Below are 22,069 nucleotides of genomic sequence, written 5' to 3' on the forward strand. Positions count from 1 at the left end.
ATTATTCTGGAGGAAGAGGAGAAACTTCTCAGGTGGTTACTACTTACATACGAGTCAATTTAATTTTGCTTCTAGTCATTATTTAGTATATCCCACACTTTCAATTAGGGAACATATGCACCTTTGGGAAACTATATACTAGGAAAATTAGATGCTATATTCACAACAGGAAGCAATTTTACCTCATGTAGTAGTTCTACATTATTTAAGGGAGGATTAAAGGGATCCGGTTTTGTATTTTCATTTGATATCAATACCTTAACAGCTTCTACACAACAGGCAACCTCTATAGGCACAAGCTTATTTTATAATAACAGAGATTATTTCTCTGAAGTTAGAATTCGAGGCCATTTAGACTGGTAACCAAGCAACTGGGGTCTACAGAGTCAAAATTGCTCTCCTGAGGTCCATTTGGAGTTTGGAAAGGGTAAGATGTGGAGGTCTGTTGTCTGATATCTGGATCACAATGCCTATAACATTGGAAAAAATGTTTTTTCCTCATGTAACTGGCTTTGGATGAACTTTAAAGACAGAGTTGATTAGAAGTATAACATGTTCCTCTGGCAATTTAGAAGCCAGCAGTAAATTTTGGAGACTGAAAATTTTTATTAACAGTAGAGTAAAGGGATCATTAAGCTACCTACCACATTTTCTTGCTATCCTTGGTCATATTTTGCATTTTTATTATTATATTATTCGTAGCTCATTATTGCATGATTTTTTGTGTGATAACTCAATTAATGTATATCCTTTGTATAATTTTTCTTTTAGACTCTAGTAAGGCACAGACATTGTATCCCCAGCAACTAACATATATTTGACACATAAAGTACTCAATACATTTTTGTAGGATTAATGAGTAATCCTTCATCCATCCCAGACAAGTAGAATTATCATGCTTTATCATTTGGTGTGAAGTATGTACCATGATAAATGATCTGTTGTGGTCAAATTGTCAGCAGAATATACCAGTTTTTCATGGAGTCCAAAGGAGTGGATTAATGATTTACCTTCAGCAGATTTTTATTAACAGATCACATACTGAATGTATCATTAAAATATTGTATTAATAACGGCAATAAAATATAAACTGACACAAAATGAACATTAAAATTATTTCATTTAAGAAGAAAATAAGGGTGCACAGTGACTCATGAAATGAAGATTGATTCAAGTGGAACTAATAGAATTACTAATAAAAGATTTCAAAATTATTCGAATGACTAATGCTTAAGATATTGGGAACTAAAAAGACACCAGTGCCTCTAATTTACTATCTTGATGTTTAGGACTATCCATCTGTTAGATTAGGGTAGCCTCATTGCTCAACTCTTAAATTGTGCATTACTGAGTCATGTGAAAAAATGAAGTTTATAGAGAATAATATGGGTCCCAGATACTTATATTGTCCATATGTTTGGGACTCCAGGGCTTACAGGACAAGAGAAAATGGAGCACCTACGTACAGCTCAATGACTGCGGTTACAGTCTTGATGTGCAGGAGTTGCCAGCTCTCCAATGCATCTCCACTCTGCTTTCTTTGTTCTTTGACCTGCTGTGTTCTCTGAGAGATCACCATGGACTGTTTAGGAATGGTGGGACACCCTTTGGCATCTGAAATTACTACAACATATAGCAAAATCTGAACCAACCAGAAAGCTTTATTATTAAGGAAAAGATATATGCACACTTATGATTGTAGAAGAACAATGTGTTGCTGGAATTTCTGAGGAGCCACCAGCCAATAACATCCCTTTTCCCCACACAGTTGCTCAGTGATTTGAGAAACAAAGCAAAAGAATAAATATGTGAACCAAAATATACCTGTATCACTGCTAGTAGCGAGGATACAGATTGTGGCTTTTGGTTCATTAGCCAGATGGGCTTCTTACCCGGATCCTAGGCTTACGGAGACTTTATCCATTTCCCGAATGCACCGGACTTGGGGCAAGTCTCCCTTCAGCACACCTGCCAGCTTTGACTTTTGCATGACTTCAGCCTAAAGGGACAAAGGAAGAAAAATGGTCTTTGCAGGAGGCTGACCTCAAGAGAAGATGGGAGGGTAGATGATGCCTCGTTATTCCTCCAACATTTCAGTCAGAAAAATGATCCCATCTCCCTAGGAAGAAAGTAAGTAACAACCCCGAAAGATTCCAAAAGTACATTAATTGCACTCTAAACACAAAGAGAATAAAGAAGACAGGGAAGCTTGCCCAGTTATATGTGATGGAAATGTCTTTAGTGGCAATATACTTAAGTTCCTGTCCCCAGAAAAGCAGGGACAAAATTGGATTGCACATTGCCTCCTTTCAAGAACGAAAAGTCCTCATCAAAGTGAAAAGTAAGGACAATTTTTGGCAAGATATTTATTTTGATGTGAACAATAGGCCTAGTAATCTTTCTATAAAAGAATATCGAACTGCTGCAGATGAATTGTAGGTCATAAAAAAGCCAAAAGCCAACTTGATTCACTTTTAGAAAGAAGGGGTACATTTAAAACATGTTCATCTAATTTTTAGAGTTGTTACTTTATCATAAAATAATGACATGTAACAGAATAATGATTGCATATAGTAATAACTATATTACGTACAACAATGTTACTTATCACGAATTACATGTAATTTATTTATTGTAAAAAACTTTAGAAAGTAGAAAACAGATGAAGAAAATATGTCTTCTTTATTCATACTTCTCAGAAGCAACTTCTTTTCCAATGTTCATGTGTTTCTTGACAAGCATTTCTGCATATTTTCCCATTAGATCATGCAGATTGTGCAGTTTTATGACATAAGAAGTTCACATGCATCTCAGCCTGGACATGGAATTTACTAAGAAGGTTTAGGTGAAGACACTTTCATAAAGGGACTACAGACAGAAGCGTGGTTAGGGTTAAGGAGAAACAAGGGATGGCGGGGCATCAAAGGCTATGAATAATAGGAAGCTATGGGGCCCAAGGGGTAAAAGAAAGACACCATGTTTTTCTGGACCTTAGTGGCAACAGTAGTAGCAAGGAATCTGTGTGATGCCATCTGTAGTAGTCAATCTCTCAGGGAAGGGAAGGGAAACGAATGGATTTGGCCAGATGAGGAAGGAACAATTGGAGAATAATGAGCACCAGTTATTAAAAATTGCTTATTAGTAAATTGTTTATGGTCATATAATATTCCAACACAACCATACCATCTAACCATGCTTGACACACCTTCTGATTGACTGTTTAGGTTCAGTCCAAGATTTTGCTACTGTCAACATCACTGCAATGCATATATTCATTTCTCCAATTTTCTTAGAGTAGACTTTGGGAGTTGAATTATCACATTAAAAATAACAAATGTTCTTAGGTCTCTTAAAACTTGCTGACCGTGTTTTAAAGCTCTATGTATTATATTCCCTCCAGCACTACAAGGGTGTGCTTATTTTACAGCACATTGAGCATTGCGTATTCCCATAAAAATGATTTCTCACATAGATGAGAATTTGTCCACAAAAATCACATCTGCATATTTGTCAAAGAAATCTTTAAAACTGCAACTCTTTAAGTTTGTCACCACCATTTTCCATGCACTTTTGAAATTTTCAAGTTACACCAGCGTCATGAGGTAATAGTATGTCACAGCTCTTTGCTGTGGCCGGTATGCCAGCATCATTGATTGAATGATCTTGTCTCTTCAGTGTTGATTTGGGTTGCTTCTTAATTATTTAGTATGTCATTCCATACAATGACGCATGTTTTCTGAGCTCTCTGGTTTATCATTTCGCATTTCAGTCTATTTTGTTGGAAAAAATAGAAACGAGCAGCTGTGTAGTGCCAAGCTGTCCTCTGAAATATTTCGGCAATGGGAAGAAACAGAAGGTAGGCTCTATGTTCCCTAATGTATTACGAGGTTCCCCGCCTCCTTCTTTACCTTTCAACCACTGCTGGTCAACTTTAATGATAATAAAATGAGAACAACACTCTTGTGTGCTTACCATGGACCAGGCATTATGAAGAAGCTATGATTCAGCTCAAGCCACAACCACAATGCCTCTCTTCTAAGGCAGGAGCTGATTTTTTGGGAGGCCTACATATTCTTCACCAAACATTAGTTCTGCTTTCTAGATACTTCTTTAATTTCTCCACTTCTTTCTGCTCTAAGTGCCGATACCCTATTCAGGAGGTCATCTCTGGCTGGACCAGTGCAGAAGACATTTTCAGTTCTCAGCTGGTTTGATTGATCTCTTAGTAGCCTGCTGCTTAACGTTCCTATTATTTTTTTGTTTTATTTTATTTCAGTGACTATTTTCAGGTCCAGGATCTCCATTGAATTATTTTTCAAATACATATGAGCTTTTTTTTTCTCATAAAATCTTTGTTCTTCATGGATTCTTTTGATTCTTTGATCTCTCTGCATATTTTAAACATACTTATTTCAAGACCTGTTTCTGATCGCTTTGATTTCTATTTCCTTAGTTGTATGATCCCATTTTGGCTTTTCCTGAGCTTGTCTCCTGTGAGCGTTTTTTCTCCAAAAGGTCTGGACATTCCTTGCATTTTGCAAGCCTCTAGATGGCAGTTTCAAGGTTACCAGGATCCTTCTGTGTCACAGTTTGGGATGATGTTTTATTCTTATTTCTTTTTCAAGATTTTTGTACCCCATGAATTTTGTGAATTTGGGTCTTATCCCCAGTTAGGAAAAAGGCTTTGGTTCCATTTTGTTGAGGATGATTCCTTCTACCTGTGACACAAGCAGGATGTCTATCTCCAAACAGCCCGCAGTTTTGGTGGTTCCTTCATGGACTTAGTTTTCAAATCAGTTGGGCAGGTAACTTAGAGAGTGATTACGGGATCATGTGATAAGATTCTGTTATCAGGTTTGTGTGAAACCTCCAAACTGTCTTCTTAAGTGGCTGTAGCATTTTGTTTTCCCACCAACAATGAATTAGAGTTTCTGTTGTTCCACATTCTTGCCAGTAATTGGTATTTGAATTTTTTTTGAATTTAGTTCCTCTAATAGTTTGCAGTGGCAACTCATTTTAATTTACATTTCCTTAATGACCTATGATTTCAAGAATCTTTTCATATGTCTGTATGCCACCTGCATGTCTTCTTTGGTGAAGCATCTGCTAATATCTTTGTCCTTTTAGAAACTGGGTTATTTTCTTAGTGTTGAGTTTTAAGAATCCTTTGTATATATTGGACACAAGTCCTTTATCAGGTGTGTGTTTTGCAAATATTTTGTATGAGTCTGTGGATTGTCTTTTTACCCTCATAATAATGTCCTTCACAGAAGTTTCTAACTTCTAAATTGTCTTCAATTGTGGTTAATTACATACAATGTAAAATTCACCATTTCAACTGTTTTTTAAGTGTGCAAATCAGTGGCCTTACGTACATTCACATGGTTGGACAGCCATCAGCACCATTTGTCTCAGAGCCCTTTCACCTTGCAAAATGAAATTCTGTTTCCATTAAACCTTACTTCCTATCCCTCCCTTTCCCCAAATGCTGGAATCACTATTTTGCATTTTGTGTTGATGAATTTGGCAATTCTGTATACCACAATAAATGGACTCATGTATTTGCCCTTGTATCACTGGTTTATTTTATTTTGCTTAACATAATGTCCTCACAATACATCTATGTTGTAGTTTGTGTCAAAATTTATTTCCTTTTTAAGGCTGCATAATATTCTTTCACATATATTTATATCTATCTTTATACCATATTTTGTTTATTCATTCATCTGTTGGTGTACATTTGGGTTGCTTCCATGTTTTAGCTTCTGTGAATAATGTTGCTATAAATATGGGTATATAAATATCTCTTTGAGTCCCTGCTTTGAATTCTTTGGGGTATACCCAGAAGTAGAATTGTCAGATGATAGAGTAATTCTATTTTTCATTTTATAAGGAACCTCCATACTGTTTTCCATGCTGCTTTCCACCATTTGCCATTCTCCTAAGTTGTGCACAAATGTTCCCATTTCTCCACATCCTTACTAACACTTGCTATTGTGTGTTGTTTTTGATAGCAGCCGTCCCAATGGGTCTTTGATTTCCATTTCCCTAATCATGAGTGATGTTGCGCATCTTTTCATGTGCTTATTGGCCACATGCGTATCTTCTTTGCAGAATGTCTATTCAAGGCATTCTTGCGTTTTTTAATTGAGTTGTTTGTTTTTTGATTGTTGAATTGTAAGAATTTCTTATATACTTTGACTGCTGACCCCTAATCAAATACGTAATTTTCAAATATTTTCTTCCATTGCACAGGCTGCCTTTTCACTTTGTTGTGTTCTTCAATGTACAGAAATTTTTAATTTTATTAAGTCTGATGTATCAATATTTTTGCTTTCATGTATCATGCTTTTAATGTTGTACCTAAAAACTCATCATTAAACACAAGATCACATAGATATTCTCCTGTTTTCTTCAAGAATTTTTATAATCTTACATTTTACATTTATATCTTGAACTATTTGGGGCTAATTTTTGTAAAAGGTGAAAGGTCTGTGACTAGATTCACTGTTTGCATGTGTGCATCCCAATGTTCCAGCACTATTTGTCGAAAATACTATCCTTTTTCCATTGAATTGCCTTCACACCATTGCTGAAAATCAATGTACTATACTTAGAGATCTATTTCTTGTCTCTCTACTGTATTCCATTGATCTATGTGTCTATTCTTCAGCTAATACTATAATGCCTTGATTACTGTTGCTTATAGTAAATCTTGAAATGAGGAAGAATGAGTTCTACAAATTTTTTCTGTGTCAGTATTTTGTTAGCTATTCTATGTCTTTGCTCTTCTGTATGAACCTTAGAATCAATTTGTCTAAATTCCACACAATATCTTGCCAGGATTTTGATTGAGATTACATTTAGTACATAAATTAAGTTGGGAAGAATTGACAGCTTAACAATATTGAGTCATCCAATCATGAATGTAGAATATTTCTCCATCAAGTCCCTATGAAAGGATGGAAAGATTCTTGTATAGCTCTAAGCACTTTTTTTTTTCCTAGGAAGCCAAGTTCCATGTCCCTTCCTAGGCCTTAGCATAAGGCCTTAACTCTAGTCCATGTGCTGCTGTGTTGAAATCCATGCCTCTGAGGTATCTATTGTACTATCCACTGCTAAACCACAGTTTCCTTCAACTAGAACTTGATATATCTCTGAATGCTTTGGCAGATTGTATTTTACTTGATTTAAGATACTTTACAGACTTTTCCTATGGGCTTTAAGAATGCTGATCCTTTTCCTGGATCTCTGGGAAAAATAATTTTTCCATCAAAACAGCAAATAAGGAAGCCCAAGCGGCCACATGGAGAGGCCACACATACACGTTGTGACTGTGAGCTGAGGGAATGGCCAGCCCCCAGCCACTGCACTATCCTCAGTCACTCAGTCTTCCCTGACATCCTGTGAAGAAAAAAGCTGTCCCTAAAGTTCCCTATCTGAACTCCTAGCTCATCGAGCATGTGAATATAAAAAATGGTTATTGTTTTACACCACTAAGTTTAGGGTGGCTTGTTACGTAGCAATAGTGACTGGAATAACAGACATTCATATTTTCACCCGTATCTAAATTTCCAGTTTTATTATCTCCCCAACCTGCCTTCTAAGAAGCATGTCAGTCTGCCGTCCGTGTCCCCAAGTCGTTTCATTTTCAAACAAAATGTTCTATTTAAATCCTCTTCAAAGAATACAGCATAGCACCATTTTCTGGTCCTTCAACAGCTGAAGGAATTAAAGAGAGGGTCACTTCTCTCAGACTGTGTTAATTAGATTATTCACCAGGGAATTTGGAATTGGGATGATGAGAGACTGAGTTAATTGGTAGTTGAACAGAAAATAAGAAATACATGGAAAAACAGCTCATTTATAAATTAAAGAGGCCCTGAAACTTCTCTAGTTGCCACCATTTTTGTGTTCTAGATGTTTAGGGTTTCCTTGGATTCAACAGCATATGTATAACTAAAATATTGTAATTCACTTGCTCTAACTTAAGAAACTACTGCTCTCCGTCTCTGCAGTGCACACGATAATGCTCACAGCTTAGCTTCTTTTGTAAATATTGAGTTTCCAAGGCCCAATTTATGATTTCATCTCTAGTGATTCCACTGTACTCCACTCATGACTTTAGAGCCAAGTTCCCACTGGATTTTAATCATTTGTGTACATTTTTTACCTCACTAAACACAGGCAGAATGAACATCACTGAGAATCACCCACCGTGGGGTAGTATGAGAAAGTTATCTTTATCCTACGGCCTAGGAAGTGGCACACGATTTTTATAATTCTACCAAAAAGAGTCAGTCCTAGGATACAGGATGCACTTCAGTCTCTGCTCGGAATAGACAAGAAACATTCGTTAAGTTCTATCAGGTTCCAGATACACTCAAAACCACCTCTGGTCCAAAAGGAGGCTGAGTGAAAGATAAGCCTATTTGAAGATCCCTGCCACCCCCACCCTCCACGGCCCCACCTGTTACAAAAAAGGCAGCCCAAAGGGTGAGATAGTCACAGGAAGGCCATGCCTTCACCAGGCTCACCATTCTGAAGAAAAGGAATTAATTTACTTTCAATTGCAACATATAATAGTGTAGAATCCCAACGTCTAAATCTGCAAAATGTGCACCACCATTTAATTATTTCCAACAGCTAATATATATAAGTACTAATGTATATAAGTACCAACTATAATTTAAAAAGCACAGTCAGTTACAAAATGAAAGATGCTATAGTAATACTGAGAATTCTAAAGTGTCTTCCTGAAAAATGAAGCATGCAAGATACAAATTCATAACGTTCTGCAGATGACAGACACCTATCATCTATCCTTCACAAGGAAGGAATAAGTGAGTCCCATACAAATGAATGGCAAAGCTCATAAAGTGGGTAAGATGTAACGAAATCCCAAGAAAATGGAGTGTGAAACACCTGAGAGGACAGAGAAATGTTTTAACATGAAACAGCAAGGGAAATTCCATTTTAGGGAGCATGGATATAAGCAAGGTTTCTAGTTAAGGGGAAATTAAGAGACGATGCAGAATGCAAAATAGAAACAGACAGAAAAATGTTAGTTGGGGTAGGTTTTCTGAATCATCAAACTCTGAACTAGTTAGTTGACAAATCCTTTCAATTCTGCAGTGAAAATGACAGAGCAGGAGACAGGACATTTTGGTTTTCTTAGAATTTTTGCCATTTAGAAATGAAATATGTGAGGAAATTTATTCTATTTAAAACAGAAACAGAATTTTAAATATGGCATTATGAAGCTAGATTTGAAATATTAATAACCTGATTTACATTCTATGTCTCTGGAAAAGTGCAAGTGACAGAATTTCCATGAAGCTCCAGGGGTCAAAATTAGCTTCGAAAGCTACTTGGGCATGACACATTGCTACCAAATCTTTGAAAACTGTAAGCACCAAGATGGGGAGGAGAATGCTGTCTGATCTAAAAGAGAATAATGAAAAGAAATAGGAAGAAATTGAACAAAGGAAACGATCTTACCATCCAAAAAATTGCTCAACAGTGACAGGAAAACAAGCCCAAAGAAGTGGTAAAAGCCTGATGACATGAATAATTTCAACCAGTCTACAACTCACTGAATAATCTCTTTAAAAGTCATGCAAACAATATTATCTAGGCTTGGTGGAAGATGCACCTGTGCCCAGCATTATTTTTCTCTCATCTGTAGCACCCATGATAGATCAGGTTCATGTATATTGCGCACTTTTTACTATTGTATCTGGAAAATGTGAATGCATTGCACATGGAGAAGAGCAAAAGGGAAGCAATCGTTTAAACATTACAGAGCTAAAATCTAAAGACGATTTTATGACCTACCTTGCTTGTTTCAGATTAAACAACAACTAGCTGACCAGCCAATCAGCGAACCAATCAAAGAAACTAACAAACAAAAAAGTCCAAAATCCTAATGCCTGAGAATAAATAGCTCATGGAAGGTCATATGATTAGACTGTGTAAAACCAAGACTAGAACTCATGCTTCCTGACAGGGTTTACCTAGCAAGGCTGAGAAACAGAAGAGAAGCTACATGCCTACAGCGGAGTGAGCTGAGATGAGGGGAGTGAGAGATGAGGTCAGGGAGGTGCCTGGTAGGAGAAGGAAGATGTGGAGACTCATAGGGCCTTGTAAGAACTTTGCCTTTCATCTCGAATGAAATGAAAGCCACCATTGGGTTTTTGAGCAGAGCAGTCGTATCATTGAATGCATGATTTAAGAGGATCCCTCTGACTTTTCTCTTTTAGAATATACTGTAGGGTTTCACAGAGGTCATATAGAAGCCAGACAAGTAGTTTTCACCAGACAAGAAAGTAGAAAGAAAGAATTTAGTCCAGATTCAGGGTAAATTTTAAGGTAGACCAACAGAATGTTGATATAATGATGTAGAATAAAAGAGAAAGACTGGAGTCAGGAATGCACAGCTTTTGCATGAGAAACTAGAAAGGGAAGACATCTGGAGGCACAGGCTTAGGGGCAGGAGGGTGACAGAGGGTCAGGGGACAAGCTTGAAGTGTGCTGAACATGAGAAGCCTTGTAGGCACAGAATTGGACCTGTCAAATAGGCAATTCTGGGTGTAGGTGAGATTTCTCTGCTAGTCATATTCATTTGAGATTCATCTGCATGAGGTTGGCATTTCATTCCCTGAGGATGACAATGCCTGGAGATCAACAAGGGAGTGAGTAATGACAGAGAATCGGCTGTCACACACTAAACCTTGGGACTTCCACATTGACAGGTGATGGTACAGAGGAGACACCAGCAAAGGAGACTAAGACAGGAAGGGATGCTGAAAACACTTAAGTGATCAGTGATCTTTATTATCTTCATATGTGCTGCTATTTATTCCAACAGCTGTGGAAGTAGGGATGCTACTGTGGGGACCCTTCTAGGTGTTTTCCTGGTCTTCATGCTTGAAAGTCATGCTGGAGTGGGAATCCTACTATGAATTTCATGTATCTACTTGTAAGACAGCTATAGAATCTTTGCAAGTCTCTCTCTGTAGCTGGTCTCCCCCCAGTAGTCTCTGCACCTTCTCCTCTCTCACTGCACACTGTTTGGATCAAGCCCCTACCTTCAGGAGGCCATGACTACCATTTTTGTACAGTGGTATTTCCCAAGCTGGCACTTCTCAGTACTCAGTTCCATGAGATATTACTAAGCATGACTGTTCTGTACAAGAACAGTTCCATGCCCTTTGGCACCCTTTTCTCTTATTCACCCTGCAAGGTCCAATTCATAAGCCACGTCTAGCTGGGCATTTTTCCCTGACCCTGCTCTTCTGAAGCAGGAGGGAACCTCTGTCCCTCCACAACCCTTCATGGGCACTCAGTTTGGGAGAGCTTTTAACTTTCATCTTGGGTTAGAATTGTGTGATCTTACGTTTTCTCTTAGATTCTAGGTCTTTTGATGTTAGTGTCTAAATACCACACACAACACAGAACATAGCCCTAATCTTAACTCTCAGTATAAATAAGACAGTTATTTGAAAGCTAAAGATGGAAGTACAATAGTCTTCTAATCCTGTCCTGTTGTTATTTCCCTCTCCAGAACAAATCCAACCCTGAATGAAGTTATAAATGCCTCTTAGATCTATGCGAATGCCTTTTAAAATTTACTATTAAAGACTAGTTTGGGCACTGCAAATTTCATGCAATACTTTTATTGATTGATTCTAATTGATTTAAAAACTTGCCACAATGTATAGTGAATACATGTTTTCCAATACACAAAACTAATGATTTAAAACAGATTTTCTTCCCTTAGAAACTACCCAGTGAAACACAAAAATGAAGTTATGTAGAGATATAAAGTACTGAGTATGAAAATATTATAAACGAGGCATATACCTTACCATTAGTTTTCTATTAGCAAGGGTATGAGATAGTTCCATTGATTTTAGAAAGATGTATTATATAAGGGACTCAAATCTCAAAGACAGAAGGGAATGTACATTGATTTCTTTGAAAATGATTTATGATTTCGGCTCTGGTGGGAAATCATTTTTTTTTCCCATTTCACATCTCAAAGACATTTCACCCAATTTGGTCCCCCAAAATTCTTTTATTCCTAAAAATGTCTGCTGTTAAATGAAAATTTCTATAAAATTTTTACATAAATCAGTTGCTTTACAGTTCAGAGTTTTAAAAAATAACATGGACCTTGAATCCTTGTGTAATTTTACTATGGACATAGATCAATTGTAGCTTGGTGACCTGGCTTGATAATAGTCTGTGTGATAGGGAGATGAATTTAGTTCAAATTGATTTTGCTTATGGAGAGAAAGCTGTTCTCAAGTAGTTCATTAAAAATCTAATTTCCCATATGGTTCATATGAGAAAAGATTTTATTTTATATATTTTAATGATCCAATTTTCTTAAGAATGATCTGAACTTCTTTGCTAATGGCATATTTAATATTGCATCATTCTCACTGAAATAGTCCTGATATTTTGTGCATCTGCTAGTAAGAAGAAGATATTTGAGACTTACAAACTTTCTTGAAAGTTTTAAGAAGCCTGTGTAATTTCACACTATAAAGGGGAAATCAAACCTATGTAGGTCAATAAAGTAAAATATTGGTAATTGAACGGACAGTTTGATATACATGTGGTAAATTAAGACATAAAAATAGATCTAGAACTCTGGCCTTGTTTAAAATATTAACATTAGGATTATGTCTGCTTATAGAAATGATGGATTGGGGGACTGACCTATGAAAGATTCACAGGCAAACATTATGTAAGAATTTAGATAGTTTGATTTTTAGCAATAAAATGAAACAATATTATAGAAGACATTAATGAACAGAATTTCCCTAGTCCTTCAAGTATGTAACTGTGGAACAAGTTGAGAAATTAGAATCAGTTGCCCAGTTAAGGTTTTCTTAAAATAAAAAAGAAAACAAAAACTGAAATTGAGCCCTGATAATTTTGTTTGACTAATCATTTCTGCTTTTGGTAACATCAACTTCATATTAGACCATTCTAGACTAATATTTGTAAAAAGAAACTTAACTTTTTCTAAGTCCTTCTCTGAATCTTCTTGTCTTTTCTGGATTTTCAACACTGCAAAATACCAGTGTTTTTCTCCATAACATTTAGAGAACAAATAGGCTAGCCTTTGTCAAAATTGTGTTGATTTTAGTTGGTGATGTCTTTATTTTTTTTGTGCTACTCTTAGAACTTCTGGCACTTTATGAAAACTACCATGAGGAATAAGTTACATGAATAGTATTATTCATCACCTCCTTTCAAGTAGCTCCTGAAGATGTCCATTCAAGCCACTGTATAAGGTCATAGGTTTTCATGGCCAAGTCACGAATGGAGTCACGGTAGTGTACAATAAAGATAAGCTTTGCACAAGTGTTTATGGTTTACAATAGAAAATTTCTATTAATATATGTACAGCCAAAATAATGTGCCTAATATAATACAATTCAATAGAAAATTTGGCTCTTTTAAACTTTTGGTTTTATTTAATGAATAGGATGGAATCAGCAGGAAGACAGACATAAGTACTGACTTCATTTATGTACATTTCTACTAAGAAAAATGTTTACAACGTTGAGATATTTTACAGAGAACAGCAGGAGTAAATTAGTGTGCCATAAAGATGGGTTCAACTCTCAGCTCTACCACAAATGTATTTACAGGTGTGTTAAGGGAGGCATTTATCATACTGTTACGATTTAAAACTTTAAATTGTATATAATTACAGTAGGATGAGAGCTCTAGAATTTCTCTTTGTTTCATCTGTCATGTTAACTGATATTTCAGCTTGAATGCTAATTTCTTAGTGCTTAAAAGACAGCTTTATGAATGTCAGAGGTCAAAGGGAGAAAATGCAACATCAGTTTGATTAATATTTTGAGCTAATGGGAAAAAAATGATTGATTTTAATCTCCTCTGTTAAAAAAAATGGTGCTGGTACAGTAATCTTCAGAATTACCAAGAAGAGAATTGATGTGATACTTGTAGAGGCATATTGCAAAGGTCAAGAGAACAGACTCTGTAATCTGACAGCTCATATTCTAATGCTAGCTTGACATTTATTTCATACCTCAGTTTCCATATGGGTTTATTAGGGATTAAGCAATGTTACCAACAAAGCATTTAACATAGCACATGGTACCCCAGTGCAAACCCCCCAGAATAACTAACATGAAAAGTTCAAATGATACTAACTGTGGGAAAAGAATGTGGAACACCTAGAATGCGTACATTGTTATGTGCAAATAATAGAACCTCAACAAATAAGTAAGTGGAATGTTAGAAGATCTGTTAGCATTCATAACCCATAAAGGGGTGTTGCTAATATCAAGGCATGTCCAAACTCATATTAGAATAAATTATTTCCTCTTTGTCAGTGTTGGTGTTGGTGCCTAATCGAGACAGTATATCTATTTATTGCTGGGAGATAACCTACTTCTAAGAAATGTTTATTGCTTAGAATGAGTTTTGTATGTATGATAGGTAAAGAAATAAACATTTGGAGCAAGAAATATAGCTTTAATATTTTAGTAATCGAGAGATGGCATATGTCAACCAATGAAATGACATAAATTAGGAAAGCAGGAGTTGGAGTTGCATTTGAACCATACAATATTCAATATGACTTTTCCTTTAAAAACTGTTTCTCATATGAATGGTTTAACAACAATAAAAAGATTAGAAGACATCCTCTCTGTATATTTAAAAATTCAAAAACTGCTTCAAATCTTTCCTTTGTTTCCCTGTGTTGCTTATATACATACACATACTTATACACATTGTGTGTATATATATGCATGTGTAATCTGAATTTAGATTGTTTTCTGTTCTGTATTTCTGTTCTGTATTCTGATAACTAAAGTGTCAACATTCTCAGTATTTAAAATTTTTGTATAGCATTTCATTGATCTATTTCATGATTTACTTCCTTCTCTTTATATGTTTAATGATTAGAAAGGTTTTTTTTGATGTTTGAATGACATCAACTTAGAGTCGTTTTTGTTTTTTTAATTATGATTATTTTTTAGAATTATTAGATCAACAAACAAACTAAAATGAACTAAGTGTTTCCTAGAGATAGGAGTCACCCCTGCTTTTACAGGCACCAAATACAATATGAATTTTATTTGAAATTGTGAAGCAAAAGCTCCTTAGTGTTAAGGTTTATGTTTTTATTTTTACACTCATAATTCATACCAGTATAACCCAAAAGCCAGCTGTATTCATGACATTTTTTTGACAATTGAATAAAAATTGACCTACAAATCAAATGCAAACTGATTTAAACTTTCTCATCACAAACATGATGAGGCTAGTGTTTTAGCTGGAGTTCTGCAACTTCTCAACGTCTACCAAACTTCTGCTCCCACTAAATTCTCTATTTTACCATGTCTTTCCTGGAGCTCTTTTTCTTTCTCTGTTTCAGAAAAAAGACAGAAGCCACATAACCCCTCTATCTAATGATACCCAATTTGCCCAGAACTTTAATGTGTGCAACAAATTTCGGCATTTTTCTTAAAATTTCAGGGATTTTTTTTAACTCAATAATAAGAGTATGTCTAGCTAAAGCTAATAAACAAAATAAATTAAAGTCAGTGTTACTGTTCTCCACCATCATTCTCACTTTTATCCATATTGTCCAATATCCTGATATGCTATTTTGCTCATTTCTTTCTTATCCACAGGTTCTACCCCCAATACCAAAGTTCTAGAGCAGGGTAGATGTTTATTTCACTCCACTGTTTCCATAAAGATCCTACTCTTGGGCCTTGGTGTTTTACTCCTCAAAGTTCTAGAAACGTATTTCCTAAGCAATGCACTTCTCTCTGGGCATCTGGAGTCAGCTGTTTAAATAGTTAATTTATTTATCCTTACCTCAATATAAACAATATACCTGTTTAGTCAAAATAAAATGATATTTTCCTCTTTTTTCCTTCTGCCTGTGGATGAGGAGAGCAATTAATTGTGTGAGATAAGCCAGGATTCTAACTTTGTAGGTTTATTTTTATTCCCTAGATGAGCAAATGGAGAGGATCCCGCCATTAGGTACCCTTACGAAAGACCACAAGTTATTTTGTACTCAGGAGGTTATGTTTCTGTAGTAAGGTGAGTATCATGGTCTGTACTGAGGGAGTGTAGACTTAAATTCTGTTTCCGGCCCTCCCAATCTCTGTGATTTTGGGGAAAGTCATTGAACACTCTCCGGTGTTAGCTTCCTCATTTGCAAAATGAAGACGTTTGACTAGTTGATCTCTTTCTAAAGTTATCTTTTTGGCCCAGTTAAAAGATCCTATTTTAGAACACATAGACTCATCCTTCCAAGCTTGTGAGCTTTTTGACTTACCTAAGGTAGTGTGCCTGTCTACACATTCTATAGTTTCTTGGCTCTTTTTAAAATAACATTTCATTTTTTAAATTATAGAACAGTCAGGGTGAGTGGGAGGAAAAACCCTTCTAACTATAGATATCAATATCTGCCACAAAGAACCTAATTGTGGAACAACCAAATTTTCTTGGTTTATTTAGTTCACAGGTTAAATTCACGCAACTTAGAAAAAGCTGGAAAATGCCAAAGAAAAATTTAAGCACTGGAAATTTTAGGTAACCCACCACAGAGAGATGACATTTTGTTCTGAAATACTTTTTGTAGGGCCTTGTTCACACGGCCCTCTGCTTTGTTTATAATTAGAGTAAATGTGATGTTTAATACTTAAAGAAAGCTAATGGTCTGCCAGTATCTTTAAGTACTTTCATTATTGAATGATATTGTTCAAAGTCCTTATTTTCATTTTTTGAAAATGAAATTAGCTAAACATTTCTTGATTCAAGAAGAGGGATCTTTCTTTTTCAAGGAACTTTTTTCATTTTTTTTCTGTATGACTAATAAGAACATTGAAAAGATATCAATACCCATGCATGCTAATTCTGTGGGCTTGTGGGTGAGCCATCTTGGGTCAGGTGATAAGGTGAGAGGGAGACAGCTGTGGCTGATGGGTGATGGGTAGCCCTTGGGGTCTGAAGTCAGAAGACCTGAGTTGGCTGAGAATTGTGCTGCACATTTCAGTCAGTTATCTTTAGAAAAAGATGAGATCCTTGCAGAGAACAATATGCTGTGAACATCGGGAACCAGCCTGAGTCGATGGCAGTAATGATTTTCATGAAACATTCTGTTCCTTAGGCCCTGGGTCACCACGTTTCTTCTGGGGCCTGTGTGCTTCCTGTGCTTGGAGCTGCACGGAGAGAAGAGGAAGCTGGTTCCGTTTTTCATTTGCATTATCATAAGCACAAACACCGGTATATTCCCTGATTTCCGAAATGAGCGATCTACTTTAGGCACACGTGGGTGAGGAGACTCAGGTGTCTCCAAGAATTAAACACATGTAGCCTGTTGCTGGCACACACAGGAGGCATGAAGATTGCCTTATATCAGGAACTGGAAATCGAATCACCCTTTCAAGTTTTTGCTGAGTTCTGTGGCGTAAAGTGGCAGTGAGAAGAGGAGAAGGGACTTTCATCATTAAGCCCCTTTTGGTTGATTCCGGCTTGTGGACAAAGTCCTTTGTCTTTGCCCTGGGGTTGATCCAAATGTGGCAGTCACCTCTACTACAAAATCATAAAACTCTAAAGCGCCCCTGAGAAGACGTTACAGGAAGAGCTTGCCCACTAGAGCCTGACCAAAGGGTTGGCTTGCTCACTCGCAACAGCGTCAAGTCCCTCGGTTCACTTCCCACTTGGACACCACGGTGGTTACTCCTACCCGGGAAGCACCCCGGCTCACCGCCCGCTTCCCCGCCCTCCTGACCTTCCTGTCGCTTCTCTTGCTATGAGGCCAACATTTCTCTCTAGCGCCTGGCCCAAACTTGCAAATTACACCTGTAAAACTGCTCAGAGTGAGTACAACTGAGTATCTCTGTTCCTCTGAAGGCACTTCTATGTATATGGAATAGTTATTGCACTGGGTAGCATTTTATATCTGTAAACTTTTCTGGAATATTGTGCCTTGGCTTATACAAAGCTGAGATATAAAGAACTATTGGGATCACCTCGCAAACATAAGAGCTTCCAGACTTTCCGTGGACGTGACAGTGAGACTGTTCTCTGGCTGTGCCTTGAAGGGTCATTTGGAGGTTGTTGTTATTGGAAGTCTCTCCTCACATTCTGCTGGGGTTTCAGAGCCATTTTTTGTTTTTCCCAAGTGCTATGCCCTCACTCTGGATATTTGTTCCTGTCAATTTGGATGGTGACACAACTTGTAAATGCCATGCTATAGTTTTCCTTTCTTCTAGAACTGTTGATAGAAGTCTAATGAAATTCATTCCTTGTGCTGTTGACCTTTATTTTTAAAAAGTACATTTTCATGTTAGAACAGCTAAGCCATTAACATTTTGCAAAAACATCTGTTGTAGCATTTGTGATTAGATTTTGAATGACTTTTTTTTTTTTATTATCCTATGCACAGGTATCATAGTTGTTGCCAATCTATATATTGGTAACAGAAGGACTCACCTATTTCCGTATCTGTGACACCACTGCACATCATGATGCTTTCTGAGCCAAGTAAAGACAGCCTAATCTTAGCAATATCCTTGATTATATTTAAAGAGACTTTGAAAATGTCAGCTGAGAGCTTGAAGATGTAGAGAGCTGGAAGGACATCACTTCCACCCCTACAAGAAAAAAGCTGGAGAAACTACAAAGTAAAGAATTTTCAGAGCAAACAGCTAACCTCAAAACTGGTGAAAGACAGGGAAACACAGGACCCTGGAATTTGATACCTTGGATACATTCTTCCCAAAACTATATGAACCAGTAAGAAGATGTAGCTAAACATTTTTAAAGGAATTACTAAAGGCCAAGTGTGATTGTGTGATGCCTATGGGAGTCATAGACACAGGGGGTTTGTTCCCCTTTGGAGGCTTTTCCCCCATGAAAGTCACCAAATGCTCACAGGGAAGATTATGGAGAATCCTGAGCAAGGTTCCCTGAGGTTCTGGCTGGGCAAAGGGAACAGCAGTGATGGCCAGAATGCCATCCAGACGCATGCTGTTCATCTCCTTGTGGAACAAAAGCTGTGGTGTACACAGGGAAGGGCAGCAGACGTTGTTGTACAGGAGCACTGGTGGAAACTCTTTGCAGTTGAAGGAAGAGGATGAGGAGGCAGAAAACATTCTAACTCTGAGAAAGCAGCAGGAATCTGTACTAGAACCAGAGTTACAGCTTGCGGAGGAGTAGGAACAATGGATAAAGCCTCAACACCTAGGCACAGCTTCACATGGCCTGCCTAAGAACGACGTGTAATCAAAACACCAGAGAAGACCTTCTTTCCCAGGCCCATTCAGGTGCATAAGCGTAGACTTAAAAAACAAAAACAATCGAATACTTCTGAGACAGATTCTCTCTGGGTAACATTGCAAAGGGGAGACTCAAAGTCACGTGGGGAGCAAACACTGAGAAGAACCATCTACCAACCAGCCCACACCCTAGACACAAAGCAATAGCATAGGCATTTGGAGCCCCCAGGGCATTGCGGGTAACTTGCAGCAACAGATTTCGAATACAACCCGTCTCCTGACAGGATGAATAAACCTGTCACTAAAGGCTGAGCAAGAAAGTGCTCATGTCCCAGCATGAAGGATATTACCTCAGTACCACCAGCCATGTGCATATGTACAACTTCAACAAAAATTATGCAGTGTATGACAAGGCAAGAAAACACAGTGTGAGGTCACAAAACAGTCATGAGAGTAAGACTCAGATATGATACAACTGTCAGAGGGGGAAATTAATTATTCACATGCTAAAAGCTATAATACAGAATTTCTTTGAGAACACCAATAAAACTGATCCACCCCTAGAAGGACTAAGAAGAAAGAGAGGAGACACACAGTAACATTAGGAATGAAAAATGGAACACTACAAATGCAGTTACTAAATGGAATTACTGCAAATATCTGTATATCTGTATACTCAACAACTAAGATGAAGCAGACCAAGTCCTTCAAAGACACAAACTACTAAAACTCACTTCAAGAAGAAATGGAAAACCTCACTTGTTCTTTATCTACAAAATAATTAAATCATGCTTAAAAAAATAAAATTCTAGGACCAGATGTTTCACCAATAAATTCTACCAAATATTTAAGAAAGAAACAATACGAATTATTTTCCAAATAATGGAAGAGAAGGAATCACTTCTATACCCATTCTATGAAGTCAGTATTTTACTAATATCAAAACCTAAGAAGAACATTACATAAAAAAAACTACAGACCAATATCTCTCATGAACATAGACATAAATCGCTTCAACAAATATATGTAAATCAAGTCCTCAAATATACATAAAAGAATAGTATAGAACAATCCAATGGGCTCTAAGATATCAAAACTTGCTTGAAAATTTTGAAAAACAAATGAAATTCGCCATATTAACAGACTGAATAAGAAAACCATATACTATCAACAGATGCATAAAAACATTCAACATAGCTCAACTTCCCTTTCTGATTAAAATAAACACTCAGAAAACTAACAATAAAGGAAATTTCTTTTACCTAATAAAGAGCAACTGCAGAAAACTTGCAGAAAACATTATGTTCAATGTTGACAGTCTGAATGCTTTTCTCATAAGGTGTGAACAAGGCAGTGATATTGCCTCTCAGAAATCCTATTTAACAATGTACAGGAAGTCCTGGCCAGTGTGATACGAAAAGAATAGGAGAGAAAAGTTGTAAGGATTGGATGAGTGAAAATAAAATTATGTATATTTTCAGACAGCGTGATCGTCTACCTAGAAATTCCCATGGGCTGTACAAGAATTCCTAGAGTAAATAAGTGAGGTTAGCAAGTCTGTAGATTACATAGTCCATATTCAAAAGCTCATCATTCCTAAATAACAATGAATGATTGGAATTTGAAATTAAAAATACTATGTATAATTGCTCAAAAAATTAAAAAGATATGAATTAAACAAAAAATGTGCAAGCTTTGAATGCTAGAAACTATAAAACTGATAAAAGAAATCAAAGAATATCTGAAGTAAATACCATCTGTATTGATGAGAAGACTCAATACTGTTACAATGTCAATTATCTTCAATTTGATTGATAAATATAATGCAATCCCAATTAAATTCCCAGCACACTAATATTTTTTCAGGTATCAATATGCTGGTTCTGTAACTTATAATGAAAAACAAAGGAAATAGGACAGCCAAACCAATTTTGAAAAAGGGAAATAAATTTAGAAGATAAATTATCTGATTTCAAGATTTACTACAAAGTCACAGTAATAATTCAGTATGGTATCAATGAAAGGTGAAATATGTAGATCAATGAAACTTAATAGCACAGAAATAGACTCACACAAATATAGGCCACTGCACTAATCACGTCATTTTGAAAAAGGTGTAAAGGTAAATAAATGGAGAAGGGATAGTATTTTTAAATAATGGTTTTGGAACATTTGGACAGTCATATGCAAAAAAAAAAAACCAAAAAATAGCTTCAATGCACACCTCAAATCTCATATAAGAATTAACTAAAAATGGGTCATAGTCCTAAATATAAAATGGAAAGCTATGAAACTTCTAGAAGAGTACAGAGGAACAAATGAGTCAATTTGTGTTGACAGTGAGTTTTTAGGCATGACATGAGAAGCATGATTCATAATAGAATAATTGATAAATATTGTACTTTTAAAATTAAAATCTTATCCTGTAAATACAATGCTAAGAAAATAGAAAGACAAACCACAGACTGTGAGAAAAATATCTGCAAATAAGTATCCAATAAAGGAGTTTTCAGATTATATAAAGAACATAAAATTCAATATGAAAAAAAATATAATAAAAAAATGGGCAATGAATCGGAACAGATATATCACCGAAAGAGATATACAAATGGCAAATAAACATATAGGATGATGTTTGACAACATAATTTATTAGGAAAGTACAAATGTAAACCACAAAATGCCATCACTGCAGACCTATTAGAATGGCTAATATAAAAAAGCCTACCCATACCAAATACTGACCACTCTGGTTCATTCCTGGTGGTCATG

This window comes from Manis javanica, chromosome 13 (assembly GCF_040802235.1).
Source record: "Manis javanica isolate MJ-LG chromosome 13, MJ_LKY, whole genome shotgun sequence".
NCBI lineage: Eukaryota > Metazoa > Chordata > Mammalia > Pholidota > Manidae > Manis > Manis javanica.